This window comes from Salvia miltiorrhiza, chromosome 8, assembly GCF_028751815.1.
Source record: "Salvia miltiorrhiza cultivar Shanhuang (shh) chromosome 8, IMPLAD_Smil_shh, whole genome shotgun sequence".
NCBI lineage: Eukaryota > Viridiplantae > Streptophyta > Magnoliopsida > Lamiales > Lamiaceae > Salvia > Salvia miltiorrhiza.
In genome coordinates, this window is record NC_080394.1 from 40,104,934 (window position 1) to 40,125,457 (window position 20,524).

Below are 20,524 nucleotides of genomic sequence, written 5' to 3' on the forward strand. Positions count from 1 at the left end.
TCAAGAATATTAAGTTGTGAATTCATAGATGTGGTCGTGAATTCAAGAACATTAATTTGTGAATTCAAGTTTTAAATAAATTCACAACTATAAATAGTGTTAGTCATAAATTCGAGTGAATTCACAACTAGAAATATTGTTGGTCGTGAATTCGCGTGAATTCACAACTATAAATGTTGGGAACTTATTGAAATATCTTAATCCTTGTTTTGATGATACCAAAATCCATAGGCTTTAATTGTAATAGACTAGAACTGTTCGAACTCAAGTGTTAGAGTTCTTTTCTAGTATAGTTTGCTGTTCTGAAGACTGAAGACTGAAGGACGAAGGACTGAATACTGAAGTAACCAACTGAAGTATCAGTTGAAGAATCAGTCTAGAACTGATTACGTAATGCGTGCCACGTGAATTCAGCGGACTGATACTAAAGTCAAGTATCAGTTAAACATTCTTCCTCGGACTGAACCTTCAACGTTCAAAGGAAGCCACGTACTCCAAAAGTACAGCCGCATTAAATGCAGAGATCTCAGGATCCTCTTTTCTCTGCAGAGGTAATTCCTATTTGGTGGCTACTTTATCAGAGACGTCGCATATCCTCCTCTTCAAGCGAGGATGCTCTGCAATTCATCCGAGACTTTTGCACACAAGTGCAAACGATTCCTCTGCTTAGCCTCACGGAGGACCAACTCAAGCTCAAGTGCTTCCCCTATGCACTTAAAGACCGGGCCAGGACGTGGATGCTCTCTCTGCCACCCAACTCTATCACTACGTGGGGAGATGCTTGTGAAAAATTCATGCTGAAATACTACCCAAGCCATAAAACACAGGAGCTGAGAACAAAAATAATGGAGTTCACCCAAGGAGCGGATGAGCTTTTGCATGAAGCTTGGGAGAGATATGAAGAACTCCTCCGTCAATGCCCTCAACATCAATTCACGAATGTTATGTTGATGCAGTTCTTCTACGATGGGTTAGTGCAAACTACCCAATTTATGGTGGACAGCACGGCAGGAGGAAACATAGCTCGAAAGACTACGGCAGATCTGAAAGAGATTTTCAAGACCTTGGCCGAAAGCTCCCAACAGAAGTCAGTCCGTGGACGAAGAGTGGAGGCTAGTGCCGTGACAAATCAGTTCGAGATGCAGCAGCAATTGGCTTCGATCATGCGAGAAGTTCAGCAGCTCAAGATGGAAAAGATGGAAAATTCTCCAGTTCAGAGCTCAGCGCCGCCGATGACAACTCAGCCGAATCCAGCTCTGCCAATGTCAACTCCGCAGAACCCAGCCATGCAGTATGTTGAGCCGTGTGGTATCTGTGGAGATTTCAGCCATGGAGCTAATAAGTGCCATAGAATGGGAGAGTTTACTCCGGAAGGACAAGCTGAGGTCTATGTAGCACAAGGATTCCAAACCTACAATCAAGTGCAGAACAGACCATATGGCCAGAATATGAATCAAGGTCCACAGAATATAGTTGGAGGATGGAGAGGACAGCCGAATGTTGGATGGGGAAATCAAAATTTTGGGGGGAATCAATTCCGTCGACCACCCCAAATGGGCTATCAACAACAACAGTATTTCTCACCACATCAGGGATCTTCTCAACCATACAGACCACAATACCAACAGCAGCAATCCATTCCGCAACAGAGTGCGCAGCCGATTCCACCACAAAAATCCACGCTCGAAGAAACGCTGCAAGCCTTTATGGAGATTAGCAAACAAAGTATGGAGTTCCAAGCATCTACAATTAAAAGGCTTGAAACAACGGTTGGACAACTTTCCGGTGCCTTGAATCAAATTCAACAACAACAGCAGCCCGGGAAGTTTCATGGCCAACCTACTTAGCCACATCAAGCTCTAGCTGTAACTGTTCTCCGCAGTGGTAAGATTTTGGATAACAAAGTGGATGTTCCAATACAAACCAGAGCAGAGGAACCGTCCCGCCAAAGTAGAGCCGATTCCTCTGGCTTTACCAGAACAGAGCTGCCGAACTCTGCTCAATCCAGACCAGAGCTGCCGAGCTCAGCTCTGCCCAGCTCGACTGATGAAGAAAAGGCAGACCAGCAAAAGGAAGGAGAGAAGGAGAAGGAGGTCAAGCTCCACAAGGCTTCTACACCTTATCGACCACCGATTCCCTTCCCGGGCAGATTGAGCAACGAGAAGCAGGACCAACAGTTCACCGACTTCTACAACATGCTTGCCAAGGTGAACGTGAATCTCCCTCTCCTTGATGTGATCAGAAAGGTCCCGGCATATGTGAAGTTTTTCAAGGAATTGGTCTCCAACAAGCGGAAGTTCGGAGACAATGAGAAGATTCTAGTCTCAGAAGTAGCAACCTCAATCATGCAACAATCCCTACCACCAAAGCAGCGCGATCCAGGTAGCTTTGTAATTAATATTGCTTTGGGAAATGGTAAGGAAGCCACGGGTATGTTAGATCTGGGAGCGGGAATTAATTTGATGCCTTACTCTATTTTTCAACAATTAGAGTTAGGTAATATGAATTCCACTCGCATGTGCCTACAACTTGCTGATAGGTCCGTTAGGTACCCCCGTGGGATAGTAGAAAATATTCTGGTTAGAGTCGGGGATTTGATTGTGCCCGTTGATTTTGTAGTACTTGAGATTGGGGATGTGCATGAGAATGGTAGAGATCACACTCTGCTATTAGGAAGACCCTTTATGGCGACCACTAACACTTTGATTGATGTCAAGAATGGAACTATTAAAATGACAGTGTTAGGGGAATCAGTGTCTTTCTCGGTGCATGAAAATCGGGCTATGCCTTCTGCCAACTTTATGAAAGAATGCTCATATATAGATGCTATTAATGGCTTGGTTGAGAAGGTATTTTTACAGGAGCAGGAATGCGTGGAAGTCTACGCTGGATCAGCCGACATGGAGGAATTGGCTAGGGAAGTTGAAGAGTTCAGCGCTGCCCAGCCAGCTTTGCCCTTCAGTAATGCCCAGCCAGCTCTGCCCTTCAGTGATGACCAACCAGCTCTGCCGAGCTCAGCGCTGGAACTGAAGGAACTTCCCGCCAATCTCAAGTATGTTTTTCTGGAAGAAGGCGATGAGAAGCCAGTCATCATCTCGTCTACTCTGACTCTAGAGCAAGAAGCGGCGCTGCTCGATGTGTTGAAGAGAAACAAAGCAGCGCTGGGATGGAGCCTAGGTGACATACGTGGCATTAGCCCAGCCACATGCATGCACAGGATCAACCTAGAGGAAGGAGCTGCACCCAAGCGAGATTCCCAGCGACGCTTGAACCCTATTCTGATGGAGGTTGTGCGCAAGGAAATCCTTAAGCTTCTTGCCGAAGGGATTATTTACTCTGTCGCCGATAGTGATTGGGTGAGCCCGGTGCATGTCGTGCCAAAGAAAGGAGGAATGACGGTTGTGCGCAATGATAAGATGGAGTTGGTGCCGACACGTCCTACCACGGGATGGCGGATGTGCGTCGACTACAGGAAACTCAATGCCGTCACCAAAAAGGATCATTTTCCCCTCCCTTTTGTTGATCAAATGTTAGATCGGTTGGCAGGGCATGATTTTTATTGTTTTCTAGATGGTTTGTCAGGATACTACCAAATCGCAATCACACCGGAAGATCAAGTCAAAACTGCCTTCACCACGCCTTTTGGGACATTTGCATGGAAGAGGATGCCGTTCGGATTGTGCAATGCACCCGGGACGTTTCAACGATGCATGATGTCCATATTCTCTGATATGATTGGTAAATTCGTGGAGGTTTTTATGGATGATTTTTCGGTTTTTGGGCAGTCCTTTCATGATTGTTTGACTAAGATTGATGTAGTGTTACAAAGGTGTATTGAAAGTGGCCTAACCTTGAGTTGGGAAAAGAGTCATTTCATGGTTACTAGCGGGATTGTCTTGGGTCATGTGGTGTCTAAGCATGGACTAGAGGTCGACAGAGCCAAGGTGGAGGTAATCCAAAAGTTGCCACCCCCTATTGATGTCAAAGGGATTAGGAATTTCTTAGGTCACGCCGGTTTTTACCGGCGTTTCATTAAAGATTTCTCTAAAATTAGCCAACCTCTTTGTTTAGCCCTATTTTGTGATGGTTTTTGCTAGTGTTTCTACTGTTCATGCGAGCTCATTTCGTACCATTGTGATTTATTTTGCACGTGCTCGATGACTTTTTGGGTGTACTACTGTCGTGTGCAGGATTCGGGAGTTGATGAGCGGTTTGGCATCATTTCGAGCATTTTTTTTGGAGTCAGGCTCACGGCCCCACGGCGCGGGCCGTGCTTTACTTGGAGAAGAGCAGCGAAAGGCTCCCACGGCGGCCGCCGTCCACAGCGCCGCCGTGTCACGGCGGGCGCCGCTAGCCATAAACCAGCCCAAGTCCCACAAATTCAAGAAAAGGCCGAAAGGGGGGGACGGCGCCGCCGTACCACGGCGGCCGCCGTCCACGGCGCCGCCGCCTCACGGCGGCCGCCGCCCCTGTGCAAATCCGGCAGTTACGAAAATTGCTATAAAATCCGATTTTTAGGGTTTCATTGGGAGCCGATTTTTCTCCCAGCCTCCACCTGCGATTTTATGCCTTTTCCCTTAGCTTAGGTAGACAGAAACATTTGAGATACTTGTGGATTCCGCTAGATCGTTGTTTTCATTGAATCGTTTGTAAGTTCTTCATTTTGATTAGTTAATCTTTACAAGCTTTCTTGTTATTGCATTGCCTAGATAATCGAGCTTTTAGATAATGATATTTGATTTATGCTTTTGATGTTTTCATCGCCTAGATAATTAGTGTTTATGATTGTTGATTTACTATTGCTTTCTAGATTGCTAGTTAAAACCCTAGGTTTTTGGCTTTCCTGCGTTCTTAATCTGCTTCCCATCTTTCGCCTAGATAGATTTATATGCTTCCTGTTGATTCTGCATTAGAAAATTTACAAGCTTTATTTAATTACGCCTAGAATTAAAGAGAGAGTGTCAGACCCAACCTACCCGATTAGAGTGTTTAGGTTTTATTTCTGTTTCTTGTGAGTAGCACGATCGAAGCCCTGCTAAGCCTTCCTTGAGAGACGACTTGAGTCACCTTACCGCCCTAGGACGACCTCGTATAAATTCGAGTCCATCCGTTAGGTGTTTTTGGATGAGTCACTCTTTGCAAACTGCTAGCTCAGGATGTTCCTTTTAATTTCGATGACTCTTGCATGCATGCCTTTGAAACATTGAAACTTAAGTTGAGCTCTGCCCCGGTTGTGATTGCGCCTGATTGGTCATTGCCCTTTGAGATCATGTGTGATGCGTCTAACTCTGCTGTAGGAGCGGTGCTAGGTCAGCGTGTGGATAAGATGTTACGTGTGATTTACTATGCTAGTTTAACTCTGAATAGTGCACAAGTAAATTACACCACTACTGAAAAAGAGATGCTTGCTGTGGTCTTTGCCTTAGATAAATTTCGAGCATACATCATTGGGTCTAAGGTCATTGTCCATAGTGACCATGCCGCGCTTCGATATTTGATGACCAAACCTCAAGCTAAAGCTCGTCTAATCCGTTGGATCTTACTGTTACAAGAGTTTGATGTAGAGATCAGGGATAGGAAAAAGAGTGAGAATCACGTAGCTGACCACCTTTCCCGTTTGGATAATAATCTGATGGACTCGAGTCTTAATTGCATCCCTGAATTTTTTCCTTTTGAGCATGCATATGCATTCACCCTTGATAAGTGCAGAGCTGCCGAGCTCTACTCTGCCGACTCCAGAGCAACCAGCTCCCCTCTGGCCAGTTCCACCGAGATCACCTCTGCCAGCCTTGCCGACCTCAGCGCTGCCCAGAGCAGCCTTGCGAGCGCCGAGCCCTGGTATGCAGATATTGTCAATTACTTAGCTTATGGTATTTTACGGCCGGAGCTGACGTCGCAGGAGAGAAAGAGATTTTTAGCTCAGTGCAGGCATTATTATTGAGAGATTCCGTACCTCTTCAAGCTTGGAAAGGACGATGTCATCCGACGGTGTGTGCCGGCAGAGGATCAACAACAAGTGTTAAAAATGTGCCATGAAGATCATTGTGGTGGACACTTTGGGGGGCAGAAAACAGCTCATAAAATTCTTCAATCAAGTTTGTTTTGACCTTCCATTTTCAAAGATGCACACACTTTCACTCTTGCATGTGATCGGTGCCAGAGAGTAGGGAATATCGGCCGCAAGAATGAGATGCCTCTCCAAAGCATTTTAATTGTCGAAATTTTTTATGTATGGGGCATTGATTTCATGGGGCCATTTCCTACTTCGCATGGGTTTCAATATATTTTACTTGCTGTAGATTACGTGTCCAAATGGGTTGAGGCTATCCCCACGCGGACATGTGATGCTAATGTGGTGCTTAAGTTTGTGCAAGAGAACATTCTTTCTAGATTCGGATTTCCTGGAGCTATTATTAGTGATGGAGGCAAGCACTTCTGCAACAAGTTGTTTGCAAAGCTCATGAAGAAGAATGGGATCACGCACAAGGTTGCAACACCATACCACCCACAGACCTCTGGACAAGCCGAGACGAGCAATCGGCATATCAAGGGAATTTTGGAGAAAACGGTCCAGCCCTCGCGCAAGGATTGGTCTGCGAAATTGAATGATGCTCTCTGGGCGTACAGAACTGCCTTCAAATGCGTGCTTGGGATGAGTCCATACCGTCTCGTCTATGGCAAGGCCTGCCATCTGCCGGTGGAGATTGAGCACAAAGCTTATTGGGCGATCAAGGCTGCCAGTTATGACTTGGACTCTGCTGTGAAGCAGCGCACGCTGCAAATGGAGGAGTTAGATGAGCTACGCAACGAGGCGTACGAGAATGCAAGAATCTACAAGGATAAAGTAAAGCGACTACATGACCGCCGCATTTGTCACAAGACGCTTTGCCCTGGAATGAAGGTACTTTTGTTCAATTCTCGATTGAAGTTATTCCCGGGTAAGCTGAAATCTAGGTGGAGCGGTCCATTTTTACTCAAGGAGGTGTTCGAGCATGGTGCCGTTGAACTATTCAATGAAAATACGAATGAGAGCTTCAGAGTGAACGGCCACCGAGTGAAGCCATATTACGAGCACCAGAGCTCGTCCATGGTGGTGGAGTCTCACACTCTGCACGATCCTCACTAAGGGTCAGATCTGAAGTCGGGCTGGAGACTCTAACTCTAGCGCTTGGTGGGAGGCAACCCACCGTTGGTTTGTTTTTAGTTTTTGTTTTTCGTGTGTTTTCTTTGTTTTCTGTTGTTGTTTTGTGTCTTTCCTAAGTTTCGGTTGCTTTGCGGATACTTTGATGCTTGGTGAGCATGTCTTGTTTTCAGCGCTGCATTTTTCCCCGCTGCACTTCTCCGCGCTGCCCTTCTCCACGCTGCTCTGTCAGCACTGACCGATTCAGCGTGGCACTCTCCACCCTGCCATAGACCGTGAATTCCCCTCTTCACCACCTCTCACGATGCTTCAGTTTTACCATGCCGATAATCAGGGACGTTTTCTCAACTCTTCTTATTTCTTTTTTGCCCTGAGGACATGGCATGCTTTAAGTGTGGGGGGGTGTCTTATTGTGCTTATGCTTTCAAATTGGGCGAAATTAATCTTTCTATGCTTAGTTTTTAGTCTCGAATCTTGCGAGTTTTTATGAATTTGTGGAAGAGTAGATGGTTTTCGATGCGAATTTCGGGTTTGTGAATGAATGGTGGTTATTCTTGTTTTACTCTTGATATATGTTTCTTGATTGTGCAAAGGATTTGAGTTTTGTTGCAACATGTTTGTAAGTTAGTAAAACGTGATTTGTCCGGTAGATGCTAGAAGGAGTGTTGTCATTGTGATTGCCTAAGATCGTATCTTATCTGTGAAAATGTTGGACGAATTGCCAACTTCAAAATTCAAAATCGCCAGCTCTGAAACATCTGGCCTGTTCTGAAAAATGTGATAGCTTTGAGTCTCTGCTCCTCTAGTCTAACTATGAGCATGGGAAACCACGTGAAAAGACTTTGGATTACATCCAAATGGTTTTTATTTCATGAATTATGGCTGAACTGTCGAAAATCTTAAGCACACAAAGTGTGAAAAATGGTGATATTGATTATAAAGGCGATCACATTAGGGAATTCACTTCTAGCGGAGAATTGGGTCTGATCGAATTGCCTACATTACTGTTTTGTTGCTTCTTAAACTTTGAGTTACTTGCATGATCGAGAGATGTGTATTGATTGTAAAATTTTGAATTGACTTTGAGAATGTTGGATGGAAATTAGCATTGTTGAAATCAATCTCTTCCTAGGATTCATATGGATTTTGCTTGAGGACAAGCAAAAGGCTAAGTGTGGGGGGGTTGATTTATGCCTAATTGTTCTAATTTTGGGGGTTTACATGCGCATATTTTAAGTTAAATCTTCTGGAAATTGGTGCGTTTTATGGTTTGTCTTATGCTTTTCAGGAGATTTAGGTCTTATAGATGGAAGAGTGCAATTTTGGAGATTTTGGGGGTAAGAATGGTGTTTTTAGGCACACTTTGTTATGCAGAGCTGAACTTCTCTATGAAAGCCCGTGCCAGAGTAGAGAAGCCCGCTTCAGAGCAGAGGAGTGCGCTCCAGAAGTCGCCAGCGAAATCCGCTCAAGCCAGAGAAATGAGAAATGCCAGAGGAATCGAGGCGAGCGCGGAAATGCCAGAGGAATCGAAGCGAGCGAGGAATCGCCAGAGAAATCACTTCGCTACTGGAAACATAAGTGTCAGAGGAATCGCTATGCCAGAGGAATCAAAATCCAGAGAAATCACCATTTCTCTGGAGTCAGAAAACTATCCCGCTGGCGATAGCCAGAGCGGAAGCCATTCCGCTGGCGAGAACCCCGAATTCGGCCAGAGAGGAGATTATTTCTGGGGCGCGCGTCACAGCTGGAAAGTTGCCTTCTTTTGCACGATTCTATTGCCTTTAGAGTTTTACTTTGCATGGCAACTTTCATGGTGATCCAGAAGGATTTGAAGTCTATAAATAGGGCCATACTTTTCATTGTAAAATCATCAATCTCTTGCCCTAATTTTTGGAGTTCTGCCGTGAAGAAGCATCCAGCGCTGCACTGCTCCGAAGCTTAGGAATTTACTTGCTTTCATAGTTTTTCATAGTTTTCAAATTCATTGCTTTAAGTTAGAATTCAATTCAGTTTTTAGTTTATTCTTGGATTGTGATTGCGTGACACAATTACACGTTCAAGACGTTTACGGTATTTTGTATTTAAATTCAATTTCTTTCGTTTAATCATGTTCATGTTTTTCATTCATGTTTATGCTTTCGTTTTAATTATGCACTTTAAATTATGCACTTTAGTTTCACGCCTAGATTAGAAGTCTTTAAATTTACAAGTATTTAATTTCATAAATAGGTTTAATTTAAGTTCTTTAAAATGTTGCCTAGGATTTAGTAGTTTAATTCGCCTAGTTAATTTTAAGTTCGGTTTTTAATTAAGTTCTTCATTCTAAGTTTTAGTTTAATAATCGATTTCTTTATTGCTTTCTTTTATTGCTTTTTCCTACGATACTATTAAAAGCCCTTAAAGACTTTCCTTGAGAGATGACACTGGGTCAACTTACCATCGCTAGGATGTCCTTGTTCTATTGCAAGTCAACTTAGAGGTGTTTCTAGTTGAGTCACCCATCTTCTTGGTGTGAACAACTACATTTTCTTATTTTTCCTTGGGATCCTGCAATTTTGAGAGAGTTTGAGGCTTTGCACGCCGGTCTGATTCTTCAAGTAGCCTCTCTAGCTCATCTACTATGCGTCTATCCTCTGTCTCCTCGGGATTGACAATTTTTTTCTCATTCTTGCAATGGGAGATCTCCAGCTTGATTTCTTTGGCATCCTTGCCGTCCCGCTGCTCTGAATGATCCCGCTGCTCTGGATGATCCCGCTGCTCTGTCCCGCTTCTCAATTGAATTGCGTTACACTTTTTGCTCGACTTCACAGCACATTGCTCTTCAAGCACCTCCCTCTTCATCAGCCTACGGGGGAATGGATTCCCTAAGTGGAATAGGAGATTTGTATGGTTCTTTACTTGGTTGTTCATTCTCCTTGCTCATTCTCCTATCTTTTGGAGATAGAGTGCCATCGAAAATAGCATTGCATTGGCCCTTTGGATTGGCTGTAGTGTTGCTCGGGAATTGGCTCGACTTGTGCTGCGCAGCTGCTTGGTTGGCCATCTGACCAACTTGAGTCTCCAACATCTGCACTTGCTTGGACAGTGCTGAAAAATTATTTCCAATATGACCCACTTGAGACTCCAAATTAGTCATCCTTGAATTAACAGTTGTCTTCATGCTAGACATCTCTGTTAACATCTGCTGCATCATATCCTCCAGTGATACTTTCTTCGGCTCATTTATAACTCATCCGCTAGATACAGAAAATCCAGGTGGAGGCTGCAAAGCATTGTTTGGGTTGCCATAAGAAAGATTCGGTTGCGATCGTCCTCCTTGCTGGAACTGCTGCTGGCCCTGCTGATATTGCTGACCTCTGCCATACATTCCTGGCTGACCTCGATTCAACTCACTGATCTTAGTAGTCAGCTCTGCCAGCTGCGTAGCCATCGCTGCCTGTTGAGTAACCATTGCTGCCATAGGATCAGAACTGGAAGCAGCTGCCACCCTTTTCAATTGTACTCTCTCTGATGGCCATTGAAAACTCGTAGCAGCCATACTCTCAATGATGCTCCACGCCTCGGAACTGCCTCTCTGAAGCAGGGAACCTCCTGCAGCTGTGTCCAAATGCATTATTGTACGCTCTCCACAAGCATTGTAGAACATGATAATGAGCGTGCCTTCATCAAATCCGTGGCTCGGACACTTTCTCAACTTCTCTTGATACCTCTCCCATGTATCTGCCAGCTTTTCTCCCTCAAACTGCTGGAACTGCACAATGTCCATCTTCAGTTTCAACGTAAGGCCAGGCGGATGAAACTTGCGTAGGAATGCATGAGCTAAATCCTCCCACACGATATTCTCTCCCAGCTGCAGCGTATGATACCACGACTTCGCCTTATCCCGCAGTGAGAAGGGAAAAAGACGAAGACGGATAATGTCATCAGGGACACCATTCATCTTTACCGTGCTACACAGCTCCAGGAAATACGCCAGGTGCGCATTAGGGTCTTCAATCGCTTGTCCACCATATTGGCTCTGTTGGACCATCGTGATCAAACCCGTTTTCAGCTCAAAGTTGTTAACGTTCACTCGTGGAGGCTCCTGATACACATACTGCGGAATGAACGCTTCATTGATGGTTGGTTGTTTCTGAGCCTCTTTAGCAGCTTGAGCATCCAACAGCTGTTGCAGCTGCTCCTGTAGAGCACGAATCTGTTCATTAGTAGCCATCGTATGCAGTGCCTGAAAAAAAATAAAAATTAGAAAAATAAAAATAAAAAGAAACAGTAAACGCCTGAAGTACTACTAAGTCCTATCGGAAATATTAAGGTAACTTCTTATCAGTCCCCGGCAACAGCGCCAAAAAGTTGATCACTAATTTCTTAGCAACAAAAACTGCAACTAACACAGGCAATTGTAGCAAATAATAAGTAACCGAGTATCGTATCCACAGGGACTGACACAACGAAACGACTTTAGCTATTTCCTAAACAAACTATAACAGTAGACAGGCAAACGAAAGTAGAGAATAATTGACTTAAACTAAAACGCAAATAGCAATAAATAAAAGCACGTAGACGAATTCAAATATGAAAGACAACTGATCCTAAGGCAGTACTTTTACTAATTAACTACATGCATTTAATCTATTGATTCAATTACCAGTTTAATCCAACCCTGATGAGAGATCACAGAACTATTCACAAGCTTCTCTAACGAACACCTATGAAAGTAGATTAATTTATCCCCCTTCACATTCAAGATTCCAAGGAATAAATTAACTCCCAAGCGTACACAAAGAATAGCTCCCTACAGTTTCACGTATCCCATTCAAGTGTCAAGGTTACTACTATAACATGCATTCCTGAATCAGCTGAACAATTATCGCATTCAAGACTCAAACTGAACAGCTAGACATGCAAAATTATTGATCAGATAATTCACAAGAAATTAAGCACCAGGAATCATGAATCACAAGTTGGAAGGCAAATTGATATCAATAAATCATACACACATAATTAATCAGCTATGTACAAACCCTAGGTTCAGATTAAAGAACTAGCTAGACATCGCAAAAGAAAACATAAACATAATAAATAAGAAAGCAATTGTAAAAACTAAATTATATAAAAACTGAATGAAAACAATTGTAGCGGCTTGAATCTTCAATCTTGATCCAAGCCTTGAAAACTGGAAAGCTAAAATATTCTAAAGCTATAAAACTGAAATATGAATGTTGGGCTCCCCGAATAGGTCAAAAGATGACCTATTTATAGTTTTCAGATTTCCTTCGATCACCATGGAAGTTGCCATGCAAAGTAGAATTCTAAAGGTAATAGAATCGTGTAAAATAAGGCAACTCTCCAGCTGGATGCGCGTTCTGGAAAATACTCCCACTCTTGCCGAATTCGCAGCTATCGCCAGAGGAACGGGTCGCGCCAGGGAAATGGGTATCGCCAGAGGAATGGGTCGCACCAGAGGAATGGGTCGCGCCAGAGAAATGGGTCGCCAGAGGAATGGGTGATTTCTCTGCTCTGTCTTATTGACTCCTCTGGTGATGACTTTGCTACTATGGAGATTGATTTCTCTGACTTTTCACTTCTCTGACTATTGAGCGCTGGGCTTTACTTCTCTGATTATTGAGCGTTGGGCTTTACTTCTCTGATGTTGGCGCTTCTCTGCACTGGAGATGTCGGTTCCTCTGCTCTGGAGACCAGAACACCTAGAAAATGCCAAATTCATCCAAAATTCTCCAAAATTGCATTATTCCATCTCGAAGGCCTAAATCTCCTGCAAAGCATAGAATACACCATAAAACGCACCAATTTCCAGAAGATTATCTTAAAATACGCACATACAAACCCTTAAAATAGAGTAATTTAAGCATAAATCAGCTCAGTATGTTGAAATTTGACTTGGTTTGCCGAGCAATAGTATACATCCGCCATTCTGCAAAAGTTAGGCTTCGTATGATCTTCAAGTTGATCTCGCGCTGAGTGTACTTGTTTCTGGATATGGCTTGAACTTCATTCAGTATTTGGTTGAATCGATATTCCACCTCTTCGATCGATTCATCTTTCAGCATCTGGAAGTTGTCAAACTTTTGACAAGCAATCGACAGCTTGTTTTCCTTAATTTTCTCAGATCCAACGCAAATCCTTTCAAAGGTATTCCACATCTCTCTGGCAGTTGTGCACTATATGATCTTCATCACATGTTTGTCTGAAACAGTGCCTGACATGATATTCTTCGCGAGGTTGTCCAGTTCATCTTGCTTCCGTTCTTCTTATGTATACTCGTGTTTTTCTTTGATCCTGCTTTCAGGGTTCTTTCTCTGTATCTGTGGAAGGTCTCAAGATTTTCTTTTTGATGATGATTGGACCGTCTGTAATCACTTCCCACATCCTGCAATGTTGAGCGGTAAGGTAGCTCTTGACTCTGAACTTTCATATTTCGTAGTTGTCTATGGAGAACACCAGTAGTGATGTAGATCTGCTTAAGTTAGTTTCCATAATAGTAAAATATAAACAAGAAAAACACTCACACAGCACGAAGAGAAGATAGAGATTTTCGAAAAGGATCTAGTTCGTTAGAACTGGGTCAAAGCAGACTGTCCTTGCGAAAAACCTGCTCTTATACCAATTATTGGGTCTCGGAAGGTCACTGAACTGGTATATGGGGGGGGAATACACAAGTAGGCTATTTTTAAAAATTCTTTTGGAAAACTGAATTTAGTATCAAAACTGATACTGGAGTTGACTGAAGTGATCAGTGTAAAATAAGATCAGTTAAAAGCGGGCGTCCACTGATACTGATAGTGTTTCAGTAAAGCGAGCCTATCCTTAGCTCCTAACGGACCGTATCTTTTTAGACCACCGACTTCTTGGCCCAAAGAATGAGGCCCAATCCATTTGGGCCCATACGTGCACACGGAGACTCGACCCGATGGGAGGACCCATTGGTCTCCCCGTAAGAAGTTTCCACAACCGTAACAGCTGTTATAATGGGACGGAGGGAGTTACATGGCTGGATTCAAACAGCCTACTGTTACACTTGTAACTCCCCTGCAACATTTGAATTCCATCCATTGGAATTAAGGCTGCAGGCTCTCCCATGGGTGGACTGTGCCTATAAAGACAGTCACTCCATGCATCCATTACCTTAGAAATTCTACATACATGCTTCATCTGCACTCTCTGCATTTTTGATAACACTCATATTTCCATGGTTTTTAATGTTCATATGATGTTAATTTTATAGGAAATTGAGTGTTGGATGATTGTTTTGTGCTTTTATTGCTTTATCTTGTGAACTATGTTACTTGCTCGAACTTTGATGGATTTTACAGTATTTTCGAGATGGAATTTGGAAATATTTCCAGAAATAGAAGTTGTAGTTCATCTCGATACGAGTTCGTGAGCATAAACGGATCATAAATCGGAGTTTGGACGAGAAAGTTATGGCCGAAACAAAAACATTGCGCGCAGCAGTCAAGTTGGTCGCCGAAAATGGGCATTTTGAAGAAGACATTCGGCGACCTAAACGGCGACCGCCGAGTTGGTCGCCGAAATTTCTGTTTCAGATTTGCACTGCGAGTGTTAAATTCGGCGGGCGCCGAATTTGGTCAATTTTTAGCACAAAAACGGCGGTCAACTCGGCGACCGCCGAATTGAGCGGATTTGCGAGTTTTTCCGTTTTTTAGAGTTCTTCTGGGTTCCAAACAATGTATTTTACCCTGACACTATAAATAGGTCTTCTTTTGACCTATCTGGGGTTCCTTTTTCAGTCCAAAACTTTATTTTCTCAGTTTCATAGCTTTAGATTATTATTGCTTTCCAGTTTTTACAGCTTGGATTGGATTTCCACAAGATTGAAGATTCAAGCCGCTACAATTGTTTTATTCAGAGTTTTATTTAATTCAGTTCTTTCAATTGTGTTCTTTTTAATTATGTTTATGATTTATTTTAGTATGTTTGGCTAGTTCTTTTATCTGAACCTAGGGTTTGTACATAGCTATTTAATTATGTGTGTATGATTTATTGATATCAATTTGCCTTCCAACTTGTGATTCATGATTCCTGGTGCTTAATTTCTTGTGAATTATTTGGCCAATAATTTACATGTCTAGCTGTTCAGTTTGAGTCTTGAATGCGATAATTGTTCAGCCGATTCAGGAATGCATGATATAGTAGTAGCCTTGACACTTGAATGGGATAGGTAAAACTATAGGGAGCTATTCTTTGTGTACGCTTGGGAGTTAATTTATTCCTTGGAGTCTTGAATGTGAAGAGAGGTAAATTAATCTACTTTCATAGGTGTTCGTTAGAGAAGCTTGTGTGTTTTGTTGTTAATTACCTATCTGATGCTAATCGAATTCGGATTCTGAATGGGACCGCAAATCCCTTCGGAATTAGTGTACACCCTTGTGATCGTGAGTCATCTAGCGGGTTGGCCGATCATAGTGTCCGTAGAGGGAGGCCTACCTCTCGGCACGAGTTACTGATATGGTGATTAATGATGTTAAAATGCCTGCGCGGGATATTTATTAAAGAAATGATATTTTGGTAAATACGAGTCTTTAAAGGAAAACCCTCGTATCTTACTACTGTTGAAAGGCTTGACAATAAAATGTATGTATGTATGTATATTTCGGCATGTGTCCACTAAGTACCTTCGTGCTTAGCCCTGCATGTATTTCTAAATGTGCAGGTTGAGCGATGATCGGGAATGTGGTGTGCAAGTGGAGCTTTTGTCGAGCTAGGACGAGTACATCAGAGCAGGGTATATGTCTTCATACATATGCCCGAGTTGTTGTTATTCCGCTGCATACACTGATTTGCTAGATATCATGATATTCGTCGAACAATATGTACTATCCAACAATGTCCTCAAATACCCGTTTGGGTAATATTATGTTTCCCCTTTGACCTCCATCAATATCTGTTGTTCTTAAATTGTTGTCTTATATAATGTTGAGTCATCAAGAGGTTAGATATGCCCCTTTCTAATCCCGCTCCTAAATCCCCTCCCCTTTTGTCGCGATTTTCCCGAACTCGCTATCCTTAGCGGGCGCGGCCGTGACACCCGGCTTCTTCCGAATCTCTTACCCCTACTCCCAAGATGCCCAAGACCATTCCTGAATCCCGATTAGGTGTGGCGGACATGCATAAGATGTTTGAGAAGTGCAAACGTCCTGAGGGCTTAACATTTGAGCCCTATTCTAAGGCTTCCGAGCCCCTCCCCAAATTGTATATGAATAAGATACCCCTTTTCCGGGCCCAGGTGGAAGCGGGTCTAAGGCTCCCCCATCCTGCCCTCCTAATAAATGTTTGCAACCATTTCCGCATCCCCTTTTTCCAAGTAGCTCCCTCCGCTCTTCGGAGGTTATTTTCCTTCCACATTCTTTGCACGGCCCATGGTGTTCAGGACACCACCAAATTATTCCTCCAAACCCAATCCCTCAGATGGCAAGGCCACCCTCTGTATAGTTTTGTCGCTCGCAAAACCTACCCCACTACCTTCCTTAACTCCCTCAACTCCCATGACAATGGCTTCGTGTCCTTTTATTATTTTGTGAAAACCACCAAGGGCACCTGGCGTCAATATGGTGCCCAAGAACTGCAATGGCATGAATCTCGGACCAGCTATAAGCCCCCTGCTCTGGAGAAGCCTAGCGATTTTGACTTAGGTATAATAGGCTTTCTTAATCTTTGAATAGGGCAGATCCCCACCCTTGTAAGGAGCTGGCTGAGAACAATTCGGCCTTAGCTGCCACCGGCTTATTTCCCCTATTTCTCTGCGGATCTATAGGTAAAAATAAACGTTAGTAGGTATGCATAAATTACTTATTACCTCGATTTTATTGATAAAATTGTGTTTGTTTGCAGGGATGTCATGGAGGGAGAAATGCCGAGCCACGCTCGTGTCTGACCATCCCTCTGGCGATGAGGGGCAGGGCTCTGGTCAGCCCGCGGAATCCGGGGTAGACACTTCCTGGACTGTGTCTGATGCCGCTGGGGAGACTACCCCCATGCAGCACTTCCCCCCAGGCAAGGGGAAAGATATGGCGGTGCTGTCTTTATTCAGCCCCGACAGCCAGGGGGTTGGTGGCTCTGGCTCCGGCAGAGTCGAGGGAGGGTCCATCCCTGTGGTGGACATTACTGATGATGTTCCCGTTCCCACCTCAGTCCAAGATATCCCAACTCCTGCCTTCGCTCATAAGAAGCGGAAGGCTGTTGTGGTTGCCCTCGCTGAGAAGCGGGGGAAGGCTAGCCTGCAAAAGGCTAGCAAGTTCGTGGACCCAGAGGCTGGGTCAGCAGGTGAAGCGGAGGCCACCTCCGTGGATGCTGAGGAGGGTAAGGCGTTGGCCCTGCCCGCAGGGGAGTCAGAGGCTTCTGGCTCCAAGCCAATCTCGTCCCTGAAGGGGCGAGACTTCATCCACACTTTACTTTCCCATATCCATCCCAAGGATAGGGAAACAACAAAGAAGCTGAAACAGGCGACATTGGCTAACCAACTTAGCCAGTTGGCTCTTCAAGTACCCTGCATTTTTTATTTTGTTCAAGTGATTTTATTACTTACCTCTCTATTTCTCTGCTCTGATATTGTTCCCTTCGTTTCCCTGCAGTTGGAGTCCCGAGTTGGAGAGGCCATCCAGTGTATCAACGACTACGATGCACTGGAAAAAGACCTGGAGAAAGAGAGGGAGCGGACGTGTCACGACCGCACTTGCTAAGGATAGCAAATTCGGGGAAACCGCGACTAGGGGAGGGGATTTAGGAGCGGGATTAGAAAGGGACATGCTTAACTTCTTGATGACTCGACCTTGTATAAGGGGAACAATCGAAATAACTAGATATTAACGAAGGCCACAAGGGGACCGTACATAATATTATCCAAAAAGGGTACTCAATGAGTTCGAGTACATTGTTAAATAATACATATTGTTTGACAAATGACATAATATATTTTCGTAATCAGTGTTCGCAGCGGAAAAACAACAATTTGAGTATATGTATGAAGACATATACTCCACTCTGAGGTTCTCGTCCTAGATTGACAAAAGCTCCGCTTGCACACTACATCCCCGATCACAGCTCAACCTGCACATTTAAAAATACATGCAGGGCTAAGTACGGGAGTACTTAGTGGACACTTGCCGAAATTTACATACATGCATAATATTTTATTGTCAAGCCCTTAACAGTAGTAAGATACGAGGGTTTTCCTTTAAAGACTCGTATTTACCAAAAATAACATGATTTCTTTCATCAATAACCCGCGCAGGCATTTTAATATCATTAATCACCATATCAGTAACTCGTGCCGAGAGGGAGGCCTCCCTCTACGGACACTATGATCGGCCAACTCGCTAGATGACTCACGATCACAATGGTGTACACTAATTCCGAAGGGATTTGCGGTCCCATCCGGAATCCGAATTCGATTAACATCAGATAGGCAATTAATAACAAACATAAAGCATTTAGACATTGACAACATCATTCAAATTCATAAGCATAAAGTCTTAACAATTCTACTATATGGTTTTAGTTTATACGTAAGAAAGCCCACCTGGTAGTGGAGACTCACGACTAAGCCTTAAACTCTTGCGTTCAATCTTGATTCGGAAAAGAATAACGTAAGGTCTTAGTCCGAGGAAATTCTCAAATAAATGAGGATGCGTAATGTAATTATGCATGGCTCATATTCCTTTTTATTAAACAATTAACCCAACTAGGTTCCGTCCCATGAAGTCAAGTAATTAACTACATTGATTCGTTCTCATTAGGGTGTTCTAAACTGCCAGTAAAAATATAATAATCTTCCTTCGTGTAAGCAAGGGAAAGAAAATAATAAAGATTTAAACACCCTATGTTCTCTTCTCTCTCTCTCCCTCTCTCTCTCTCTCTCTCTCGCGGTCTGCTCTGCCTCTTCGCTTTCTGCTCTGGAGGTCAGCTCTGGCCTCTAAGTCAGCTCTGGCTGAGTTAGCTCTGTGGCAAAGTGATTCCTCTGGCGAGGAACGATTCATCTGGTGAAAGTGATTCCTCTGGCAAAGTGATTCCTCTGGCGAGGAACGATTCCTCTGGTTAAAGTGATTCCTCTGGCAAAGTGATTCCTCTGGCGAAGTGATTCCTCTGGCGAAGTGATTTCTCTGGCGAAGTGATTCCTCTGGCGAAGTGATTCCCCTGGCGAAGTGATTCCTCTGGCGAGGAACGACTTCTCTGGCGAGACCATTTCTCTGGTCTGGCATTTTCTCTGCTCTGCTCTGGTCATTCCTCTGGCCATTCATCTGCTATGGCCATTTCCAGGTCTGGGAAGAACGACGGGGACTCCAGTTTCCAAAACCAGAATTCTCCGTCCTTATCTCGCCTCGATTTTCACTCGTATACAGACCTTAATCTCTACCTATGTGAGCATGCTGTGATTATTCACGTTCGTCTACGTTTAAAGCTAAAGTTCTCGTCGTTCATCAAGGTTTCAAGTTGTAGGTTCCACAAAAACGTGACTTAACATGCTTTTTGTTCATTCGTTTACAGCCCATAAAACATGATTTCTGCGAGTGTGATTCATGCCGATTGGAGTAGCAACAGAGGTCGAAGGTTACCTTGATATATCACGTGCTTTGGTCGGGTAAAGAACGATGGTTTCTCTCTCGCTTTTTCGAGCGTCGAGGTGCAAACTGAAAATGAAAATTCTAAATGTTGAAAGGAGAAAGGGGTGGCTCCAGGATTGAAGAGTGAATTTATACTTGGAGCTCGGTTGATGTGCACTTGAGTGCTAAAAGGAGGAGCATGGTTGTAGTGTGGCTGAACTGACATGTTAGGTGTACTTAGGCATGGCTTGTTGCATGGGGAAGAGCTGCTGCTGCAGCACACCTTTCTCACCCTTTTTCCTTCTTTTTCCTTAAATATATCTTGGATGTGGCAGACGTAGAGAGGTGTAGGGTGGGCGTGTGATGTGATCTAAATGAAAGATCTAAAATAAAACCCTTCAGTGTTGGTTTCTCTGTATTAGAAATATTGGTTTCGTGTTTGCTAAAATCGATAAATGCTAAATTAAATCCGTAGATTTAATTCGTTCGTCATTCTAATACTTAAATTAAATCCGTAGATTTAATTAGCTTCAAAGTCGGAAATAATTCACGACTTAAGTAACAACATGAAATAAACTCCATCTTGATTAATAAATAACACAACTTCGCTAAGTTGGTTATAACTGAGTAATAATAATTCATCGACTCAAAGATTCTCGTCGCGGTCTTAAACACGTGAAGATAAATAAAAATGCATACTGCTAGTGTAGTGACTCTGTCTCCAAAATACGTAATTCAGAAACATAGTTGAAATCATAAGGTGCTTCATTTACTAGCAGATAGATAAATAAACACGCAATACTGG